This window comes from Cryptomeria japonica, chromosome 3 (assembly GCF_030272615.1).
Source record: "Cryptomeria japonica chromosome 3, Sugi_1.0, whole genome shotgun sequence".
Lineage (NCBI taxonomy): Eukaryota > Viridiplantae > Streptophyta > Pinopsida > Cupressales > Cupressaceae > Cryptomeria > Cryptomeria japonica.
In genome coordinates this window covers 830,953,305-830,963,028 of record NC_081407.1, presented here as the reverse complement: position 1 = coordinate 830,963,028, position 9,724 = coordinate 830,953,305, and positions in this window count along the sequence as shown.

Below are 9,724 nucleotides of genomic sequence, written 5' to 3'. Positions count from 1 at the left end.
GGTCCTAAAGAGCTTAGTGGTGGAGTTAGGGTTATCATATTAACCTAAAATTCATCCACATGTGGGGAAGACTATTTAAACATCCTCTTGCATGGTTTCCAGGATTGGAAGTTTGATTTTGTATGAAAGACAATCTGAAATGTGAACACAAATGGATTGATCCAGTTTTGGATTGTAGTTCTTTGGTGTCCATTAATCTAGTTTTGGATTGTAGCTCTTTGGTGTGTTCCAGTGTCATTTGGTTCATTTCATGCTTTGTAGATAGGGTGTGTTAGTACTTTCACTATTTTGTTTCCAAACAGCCAGTTTTGGCTTGTAAATAGCAAATTATTGTAAAATGGTTGCCCCATAAAATCCCTCTGTGCTACCATCACGCCCTATTGGGAAATGGAAGGAAACCCTATGTATAGTGTAAATATGTAGGGAGGAGTTTTGGAAGTGGAGTTCATCATGGTTACCACCTTGTTCTATGCGAGTCCAGGAGCAACCCAGCTAGAGAAAATAGGGTGAAAATTGAATGCATATTGCAAAGGTGAATACCAAACCTTAACAAAATAATTAGGGATGGTTTGTCAGGTCCATTCAAAGTTGCAGTAGCAAGGATAAACCTTGACAAGTCATTAAGATGTCCATTTCATAATGTTGGACAGTCACTGCTGGTTAAAGGCCTAGAAACCCTAGCAAACCCTTAGTTGTGGGTTAGGGCACTATATGATAAGTTGGAGAGATAAAACCTACAAAATCTCTTAAAGATGGGTGAGTGATTGAAGAAAAATAAACCTTGTTGCAGGATCTTTTGGATTGATTCCCTCAAAACCCTTGAAAACCGGATTTAGGAGGCCTAATTGGGGCTCATCCTTGTAGCCCTATTTCTAGGCAAATTTATGAAATCGGTAAGAACGATAGTGAATGCAAAACCACAAATGGATAAAATTGAATTAATCACATGGTAAATGCCACCTCCACACCTCTACAATGACTCACAATAGTATGGGGGTGAGAAGTGAGAAATTGATAAGTTGTTGTCAATATTGCAAGATTGAGCATATGGGAAACACTTTGAAATGGTAGGGTTCCTAGTCAACACTTGTTGCAAACACCTTGAGATTGGAAAATAGCAAGTCCTAAAAGAGATTGGGAAGGACTTGGAGGTCTAGGAGCATAGCTAGACCTTGAGAGGTTGGTGGAATTGAGCAACACCAACTAGGTGAAGTGTGAGAAAGCTAATTAAACCCTACCAAATTGGTATCAAAGCCTATAATATTTGTGCTAGGAGAGTATATGTCCTCGGTGGAATCTATAGGAGACAACACCATGGTGACCAATACAGAGTTGGCAAAGAAAGTGGATGATCGGGAGGAAGAGAATAGACTCCTGAAGGAAAAATTGATAGAATTAGACGGTAAGCTTGGTGAAATTAAAACCAAAGCATATGAAGTGTTGGTAAAGGTTGAAGGAGCATAAGGGAAGGGTAAAGAGGTGTCAGAGGTAGAAAAAGTACCTAAACTTGATCCTGTCTTAGAACAAGAACCTTTCCTAAAGGCATTGAAAGCCTTAAGTGGTAAATCACTAGAAGTATTGTCATTGTTTACTGGTAAGATGGAAGCAGAAGTGGTTCTAGAATGGATAGAGGGCATGGAGAACCATTTTAAGTAGAGGTTCCTCATATTTTGGCTCAATGAAATGTTACCATTGAAATCAGCTTGGTCATCCAACATATAGGTGTCCAGAGAAGGGATCATCATCATAGGGTAGTGAAAGGAGAGTGAACTATCTTCAAGAAGAGACTTCAAGCAGCAAGACTTCAAAGGTTTCCTTAGAATCAGAGGTAGGTGACAACCTAATGACAAGAACAACTTTGATAAAAGAACCTGTTAGAGAAGAGCCTAGCCAAAGGATGTCATTATTTAGGATCAAATGCAAGATAATGGACAAAGTTTGAAAAGTGATCATAGACTCAGGGTCAATAGACAACATTATGTCTGAAGAGGCAGTGAGTAAGCTTAAATTGCAAAGGATACCTCACAACAACCCATATAGGGTCACTTGCTTGAACAAAGGCCAACATGGTCAATGAGAAAGCATGGGTGGATTTCACCATTGGGAGGTATAAGGAAAAAGTGTTATGTGATGTCATACCCATGGATGCATGCCATCTTCTATTAGGAAGCCATGGAAATTTGATAGACAAGCTATTCATGATGGAGCCAAGAATTCATATTCATTCAAGAAAGGTGGAGTCACATTCAAGATCCAATATGTCCTAGAGGAAGGTGAAAAAAGAGCAGCAGGTCCTAATGTCCTTTTGGTGAGTGAAAAATAGTTCTTGAAGACACTTGAGAAATGTGAAGGTACAGGGTGTGTATTAGTGATGAAGCCTAAAGAGGAAGACAAGAAAGAGCAGCCAGATTTTCCAATAGAGGTTCAAGACCTATTGAAGAAGTTCAAAGCGATAGTGAGTGATGGACAGCCAACCGCCTTACCTCCTAAAAGAGCCATAAGCCATCAAATAGACTTCATACCTAGAGATCCTTACCTAACAAGATGGCTTACAAAATGACTCCCCAACAAAATGTTGAGATTGCTAAACAAATCCAAGAGCTTTTAGAGCAAGGCCTAATTAGGAAAAGCATTAGTCCTTGTGTTGTACCTATCATCTTAGCTCCAAAGAAAGGTGGTACTTGGAGATTATGCACTAACTATAGGGCTATAAATAGGATCACCATTAGTTATAGTTTTCCAATTCCTAGAATAGAAGACCTAATGGATTGTTTAGGGGAAGCCAAATACTTTACCAAGATTGAGCTTAAAAGTGAATACCACCAAATTAGGATTAAAGACAACAGAGGGTCTTTATGAATGGCTTGTAATGCCATTTGGCTTATCTAATGCTCCAAGCACCTTCATGAGATTCATGAATGAGGTGATGAAAGACTTCATAGGTAAATTTGTGGTGGTATATTTAGATGATATTCTCATTTTCAGTAAGGATAGGGTAGATCATGTTAATCATTTGAAAAATGTGCTACAAAGATTGTATGAAGAGAAGCTAACCATGAACCTGGACAAGTGTGAATTTGTTAAGGAGTTGGTTTAACTTGGGTTTGTGTTGTCACAAGGAAACCTCAAGATGGATCCTAGAAAGGTTGAAGCCATAGTAAATTGGCCTACTCCTAAGTTAGCAACAAAGGTGAGAAGCTTCCATGGACTAGCTCAGTATTATAGGAAGTTCATTAGGCAATTCAGTGCTATATGTGCACCAATGTTGGACACTATTAGAGGTGGAATGAAGGCAAAGTTCTAGTGGAATGAACAAGCAAATAGAGGTTTTGAAACCTTGAAAGAAAAGATAGCTACTAAACCGGTGTTGGTGTTGCCTAGTTTTGAGAAACTCTTCACAGTGGAATGTGATGCAAGCAATGCTCTAGTAGGTGTTCTCCTAAGTCAAGAAGAAAGACTAGTAGCTTTCTATAGTGAGAAGCTAAGTGATGCAAAGAGGAAATACTCCTCATATGACTTGGAATTATATGCTTTAGTGCAAGCTTTAAGGAAGTAGAGACACTATCTCCTTCCTAAGGAATTTGTATTCTACACAGATAATCAAGATTTAAGCTTTCTAAATTCACAAGACAAAGTCATAAACACATGAAGTGGGTAGAGTATATGCAAGCCTACACATTCACAATTAAGCACAAAAAAAGGTCAATTAAACTGGGTTGCTGATGCATTGAGCAGAAGACTCTTGACAGTCCAAGAAATTCAATTAAGAAGCATAGGTGTTGACACTTTTAGAGACCTATATCCAGATGATGAAGACTTCTCAAATGCCTACAAGGTATGCAAAGAGTATCAAAATCATTTTCATAGTGAGTATTCAGATTTTACCTTGCAAGATGGGTTATTGTTTAGAGGAGGGCAACTTTGTGTGCCTAAAGGGTCAATGAGAGAAAATCTCATACAAGAGAAGCATAATGGAAGTATTAGTGGACATTTTAGAGTCAACAAGACTCGAGAGTTGGTTCAGAGGTATTACTATTGGCCTAGGATGAATCAACATGTTAGGAAGTATGTGGAAACTTGTATTGTTTTTCAAAAGGCCAAGGGCACTTCTTCAAATGTCAGTTTATACAAACCTCTTCACATACCAGATAGACCTTGGGAGTGCATTAGTATGGATTTTTTAGTAGGTTTACCAAGGACAAAGAAGGGATTTTACAATAATTATATCATAGTGGACAGGTTTAGTAAGATGGCCCAATTTGTACCTTGCAAGACTACTCATGATGCATGTCATATAGCTCATTTGTTAATCAAGGAAGTGATCCATGAGCATTGTTTCAGATAGGGACTCAAAGTTCATGAGTCATTTTTGGAAGACACTTTGCAAAAAGCTTGGCACCAACCTATCTTTTGGACCAGCCTACCATCCACAAACAAATGGGTAGACCGAAGTGGTTAATAGGAGCTTAGGAAACTTATTTAGGTGCCTTACCAACGAGTATGGTTAGACATAGGATCAAGTGATATCGCAAGCTAAATATGCTTACAATGACACAATAAATAGAACCACGGGCAAGTGTACTTTTGAGGTGGTCTATGGTCTTCACCCAAGGGGTATATTGGAGTTAAGGGATTTAGGAAATACAACAATAAGGAGTGGATATGCTAAAGGATTTTCTCAGTCAATGAAAGAGGTACATGAATCAGTCAAGCAAGCATTGGTGGAAAACACTAGTAAGATCAAGAAAAAGGTTGATGAGAGAAGGAAGAACCTGTTACTACTTATCAAGTTGCCATTACTTTTATGTTCAAAGTTATTCTATATACTCTAGTCGGTTAGCTCTACCGAGATATTCAGCTGGTATGAAAAGTATAGTCAGTTACAGAAGAAAGTAGTCTCAGAACATAGTATACACCAAGTTGTCTATCAAGTATCATTTCATGTCTACCGAGCAACAAAGATGACACACCGAGTTGATATACATCGAGTGAAATGTGTTACCAGATTCATTGAACCTGGACATACATATGAAAACATGTTACAAGATCAAGGAACATCTAACCGTTATCACATTGGAAATTGCACTTAAAGATTGTGTATGACTTTGATGTCATCTAACCAATGAAATAATTTGCATGGTTATTCATTCGATAAATCATATTTGTAAGATCGAAGAAATGAATGGATCACCATCATAAGAGATCTATTTATACAGCATGAGTTAAGAATTAAAAGTGTGTGTGCATGAGTGTAAGAAGACTGTTACAGAGACACAAAGGTCACTGAGAAGGTTTTCAGAGAACAGTCAAAGAATAGAGTAAACAGAAGGGTTTACCGAGTTACTATATGGGTTACCGAGGTATGCTATAAGCAAGGTAACTTATTCTAAGCACATAGAATCTGCTATAACATTCTAGATGTAAAGTTGCAGATATTTGTAATGATTTTATTGTAATATTTTGAAGTTATAAGAGAAACCTTTAACAACGTAAAAGACTCTAATCAAGTCTACAAATTGTAAAGCCTCTAACTAGGTGCAACATTTAGTTTAAGTGTTGTAAAATCCTTTAGCAAGGTAGATCTAACAGATCTTGTTACTCCTAACAGGGTAAGCTACCAGAAATAGCTAAACATGTATCTCTAACCGAGCACTCTTTATTATTCAAGTAGTGTATTTGTGGGTGCCATCCCCACCACAGTTTTTCTCTCTAACCAAGAGTTTCTGCGTAACTAAAATATATGTGTTATGGAGTGAATCATGTATGATTGTTATCTATTTGTTTTAGCTTTATATTATGTTATTGCACTATTCAGTTTATGCATAATAGTAAAGTTATTATTGAGGAGAAGTATTGGAGTACTGATTCACCCCTCCCCTCTCAGTACATTAGCTTTCCATATTGGGCCTAACAATTGGTATCAGAGCTTCAATCTTGGAAAAGGGTTTAACTGCCTAAAGAGAAAGATCTTATCAATGGGAGGATATAAACAATCTTGGAAGATTGTGTATCTGCAAGAAGAGATGGATCATGCTAATCAAGTGATTGCAGACATGCAAAGACAAATGCAAAAATCTTTGAAAGTAAGAAGAAGATTATCTGATGATTTGCAGGATTCTGAAGAGTTAGTGGAACAAATTGAGACATCATTTGAGAATAGTATATCTGAAGAAACTGAAGAAATGATTGGAGTATTGAAAGAAAAGAACAAGCACTGGCTGATCAATTTAAAGCAATGAAAAGGGAACATGAACATTTTAGCACACAGATGACTGAAAATCTTGATGCATTGAGGACAACCGAGGATAAAGTAAGAGATCTAGAAAGAGAGAAACAACAACTTGAAGTCTTAGTATCTAATAAGAATGATAATATCACAAGGTTGATTGGAATTCAACAAAATCTATCAAATCTACTAGGTTATGCATATCATGAAGCAATTCTGAAAAATGATGAGAATCAAGCATTGAAACTTGAAGTATCAAGGTTGACCAATGAACTTGAATCAGAGAAGAAATCCAAAGAAACACTCAAGAAGAGTTATGAAGCATCAAAGATGTTGGATGAGCAACTGAATACAAGAAGACCCAACAAGGATGCAGGACTCGATTACAAAGGAAAAGACTCTACTGAGAAGGGAATTCATACTACCGAAAGAGGACAATCATCAAAGAAAGCTAGAAACAAGAATAACATCAAAAGAAAGAAGCCTATTTGTAACTACTATGGAAATCAAGGTCACACTGCCAACATGTGTCAAATCAGAAAAGGTAAGCAACCGAATGTCACTAAGTCCAATGGTTATTGTTACAACTGTAATAAATATGGTCACACATCTACTCAATGTAGGACAAAGTATTTTAACAATTATCCGAAGGTAAAATTCAAAGGGTTTTGTAAAAACTACAATAGATATGGAAATAGTACCGAGAAGTGCTGGCTTATGCAAAAGAACTATATGTGGTCTACACACCAAGCAAATGCTAGAGGTTACCAAACTCACACACATCCTTACCGATAGTATTCTGCAGTACCATGGGATTACAATACAAGGATATGGTGTGAATGTTGTGGAAGATATGGACATATAAGTGCCAACTATTTTATAAGGTTTGGGATGAACAACAGAAGATCATGGAGAAATCCTGGTATGGCATGTTTTCATTGTCACAAAGTTGGACACTTTGCTGGAGATTGCAAAGATCAACCTAGAAAAGACACTGAAGAAATAAAAGATAAATTAAAGATAATTTGGAAAAAGAAGGAAATTGTGTTAAATGAAGAAAGTACCTTACCTACTAAGTTAGGTGCACCTATTCTAAATTAATCGGTAAAGGTATGAAAGGACTGCATTCTCTCAAGGTTAAATGTTAACAGTTTTTACTTTAGCATGTACTTAATTCAAATCTCCATAATTAAGATGTAATAGTAAAGTTTGAAATTATATCAAAGTCTTTTGAAGCACTATATAGGAAAACTGTCAAGTCGGTGAATACAGGAAACCTGTCTAATCGGTGAATGAAGGAAGTTTGGTTACTCAGTTAAAGTGGAAAAAGTGGAATTGAGTGCATTTAATGTTTTTGACCTAACTCGCACAGAGCCCAATAAGGCACATGGTGTACTTAAAAGCATTTTCGCGGTCATTTACACTTACCAAGTTTTCGAGAGAGCATAGAAAAGAGAATCCAAGGTGATCAAAACCTCCTACAAAGCAAATTCAAGGTATTTACATCAATCTCAATTCATTGTTAAGTTGATTTACTAATCTTATCTAGTTGCCATTATCTGCTAAGTATAAAGCGTCAGTCGTTTGAAAATCATGAAACCCTAAGGATCCTTTGTTATCTTTTATCTAAAATCTACAATGGCGCCCAAGATCCAAGATCCCATAGTTGTCAAGAATATAGAGAATCCCTCACTAAAATACTCTTTGACTCCCAAAGTTGCTTCTGAACTAGATGACAAAACCGCTTTTTCACTCATCCCAGACAGAGTGTTGTTAGTCGAGGATGTGAGATTCTTCACCAAATGTCATGTTGAACAACTCGGTCATCTTGAAATCACAGACATTTATGATGAGCTGTGTACTGATGGTAAATTAAATAGCAAGTATGAGCATATCAAGATCAAGGGATTAACTGAAGCCCTAACCTATCCCCGTGTGTTCAAACCCCAGTGGGTCAAGTTTGTTCTAAGCAGAGTTCATGATGATTTCATGTGGCTAGAAGAGCAACCATTTAAGATTACCAAGGAAATCATTCATCTGATTACCGGTTACCCCATTTATGATCATGCCCGAGCCCAAAAGATGATATCATAGAAGGAATTGATCAGTTTAACCAGAGTAGAATTTGATTGTAGAGGATTGAAATTGAACAATGTCACAGATGAAGAACTAAAATTTTCCATTAGAGTAATGGGTTACTGTTTCTTCCAATCGGCAAGGGAAAACAGTGTACCCTGTGCAGCAGTAGACCTAGCCTATAAAAATTGTGAAAAAGGGAATGGAAATTGATCTATGTGAGGTATTGCTGAAGAACCTATTTGAGAATCTGAACACCATCAGGAAGCCGAAGAAGAACAACTCAACAAATACACTAAAGTTTAGATCATTACTGGTATGCATGTTTTTCTATTTTGAAAAATTCTTTCCATCAGTTAGTAAAGTTGTTTGGGAACTACACCAACCAATCACTCATCAAATAAATGACTTCATCAAGAAGTTATGTGATAATTTCAATGATATTATGGATGATTACTTTAGTAAATTTCAAGAGAAAATGCATAACAGATATAGGATTCCACCCCAGCTAGTGGAGAAATACAAAAATGATATATGTTTTGAAGTTGACACCGATTACTATTATGTGAATGTTGTGGAACCGAGGACTCAATCTTTGTCACCGATGGGTTACGAGATTGATTTTGATATCACACAATAGCAAATTGATGCATTTCTTACATTGCCGAGGAATGCTACCGAGCTGAGGTATGGAACCTATGAGGAAGTGAAGGAAAAGGTAAAAATGAGCATTGTAGTACCCAAAGCTACAAGAATGGAAACAAAAATGATAAAGACATTGTCAGAGAAATTCAGAGAAGACTCTTCCTCTACACCAGTCAAAGGCACCATTACCATTACCAGAGAGGAATCTGAAGCCCAAGAGGCAGTAATAACACTAAGCACTGAATTGCCCAAGGGTAAAGTGTTGAAGAGAAAGAAACATGACACATCAAAGGCCACACCGACTCCACCTCCAAAGCAACCTAACACTAGAGCATCTGCAGCCTCACCGAGTAAGAAAACAAAAAGTGTTACTGCTCCCAAGGTAACAAAGACCTACAAGAAATCTACTCGGAGACTCATTATGGTAAAAGAGTCTAGTGATACCGAATCAGAGGATGCAAGCAAATTTCAAATTGTCAAGAGCAAGAAGGTAAATATACATAGTGTTGAAAACTTTTGTGCTAATCTAAAAGAATATGGGGGATTTGGTTCATTTAGATATGTCAAGTATGAAACCAGAAATAATGATGAGAAGAGATAAATTGAAGAAGCTATCATCTGCACACTTCTAAAATTCCGGTTAGCTTCATTGGAACTAGCTAAGTCACTTTCGAATGAACTTTACTTACATATTGATAATAGGTGGAAGTATGCAATGGACTTGGAGAAATAGATCAGAGAGAAGTCTGGTTCATCTCTTTCCTGACATGTCAGTAG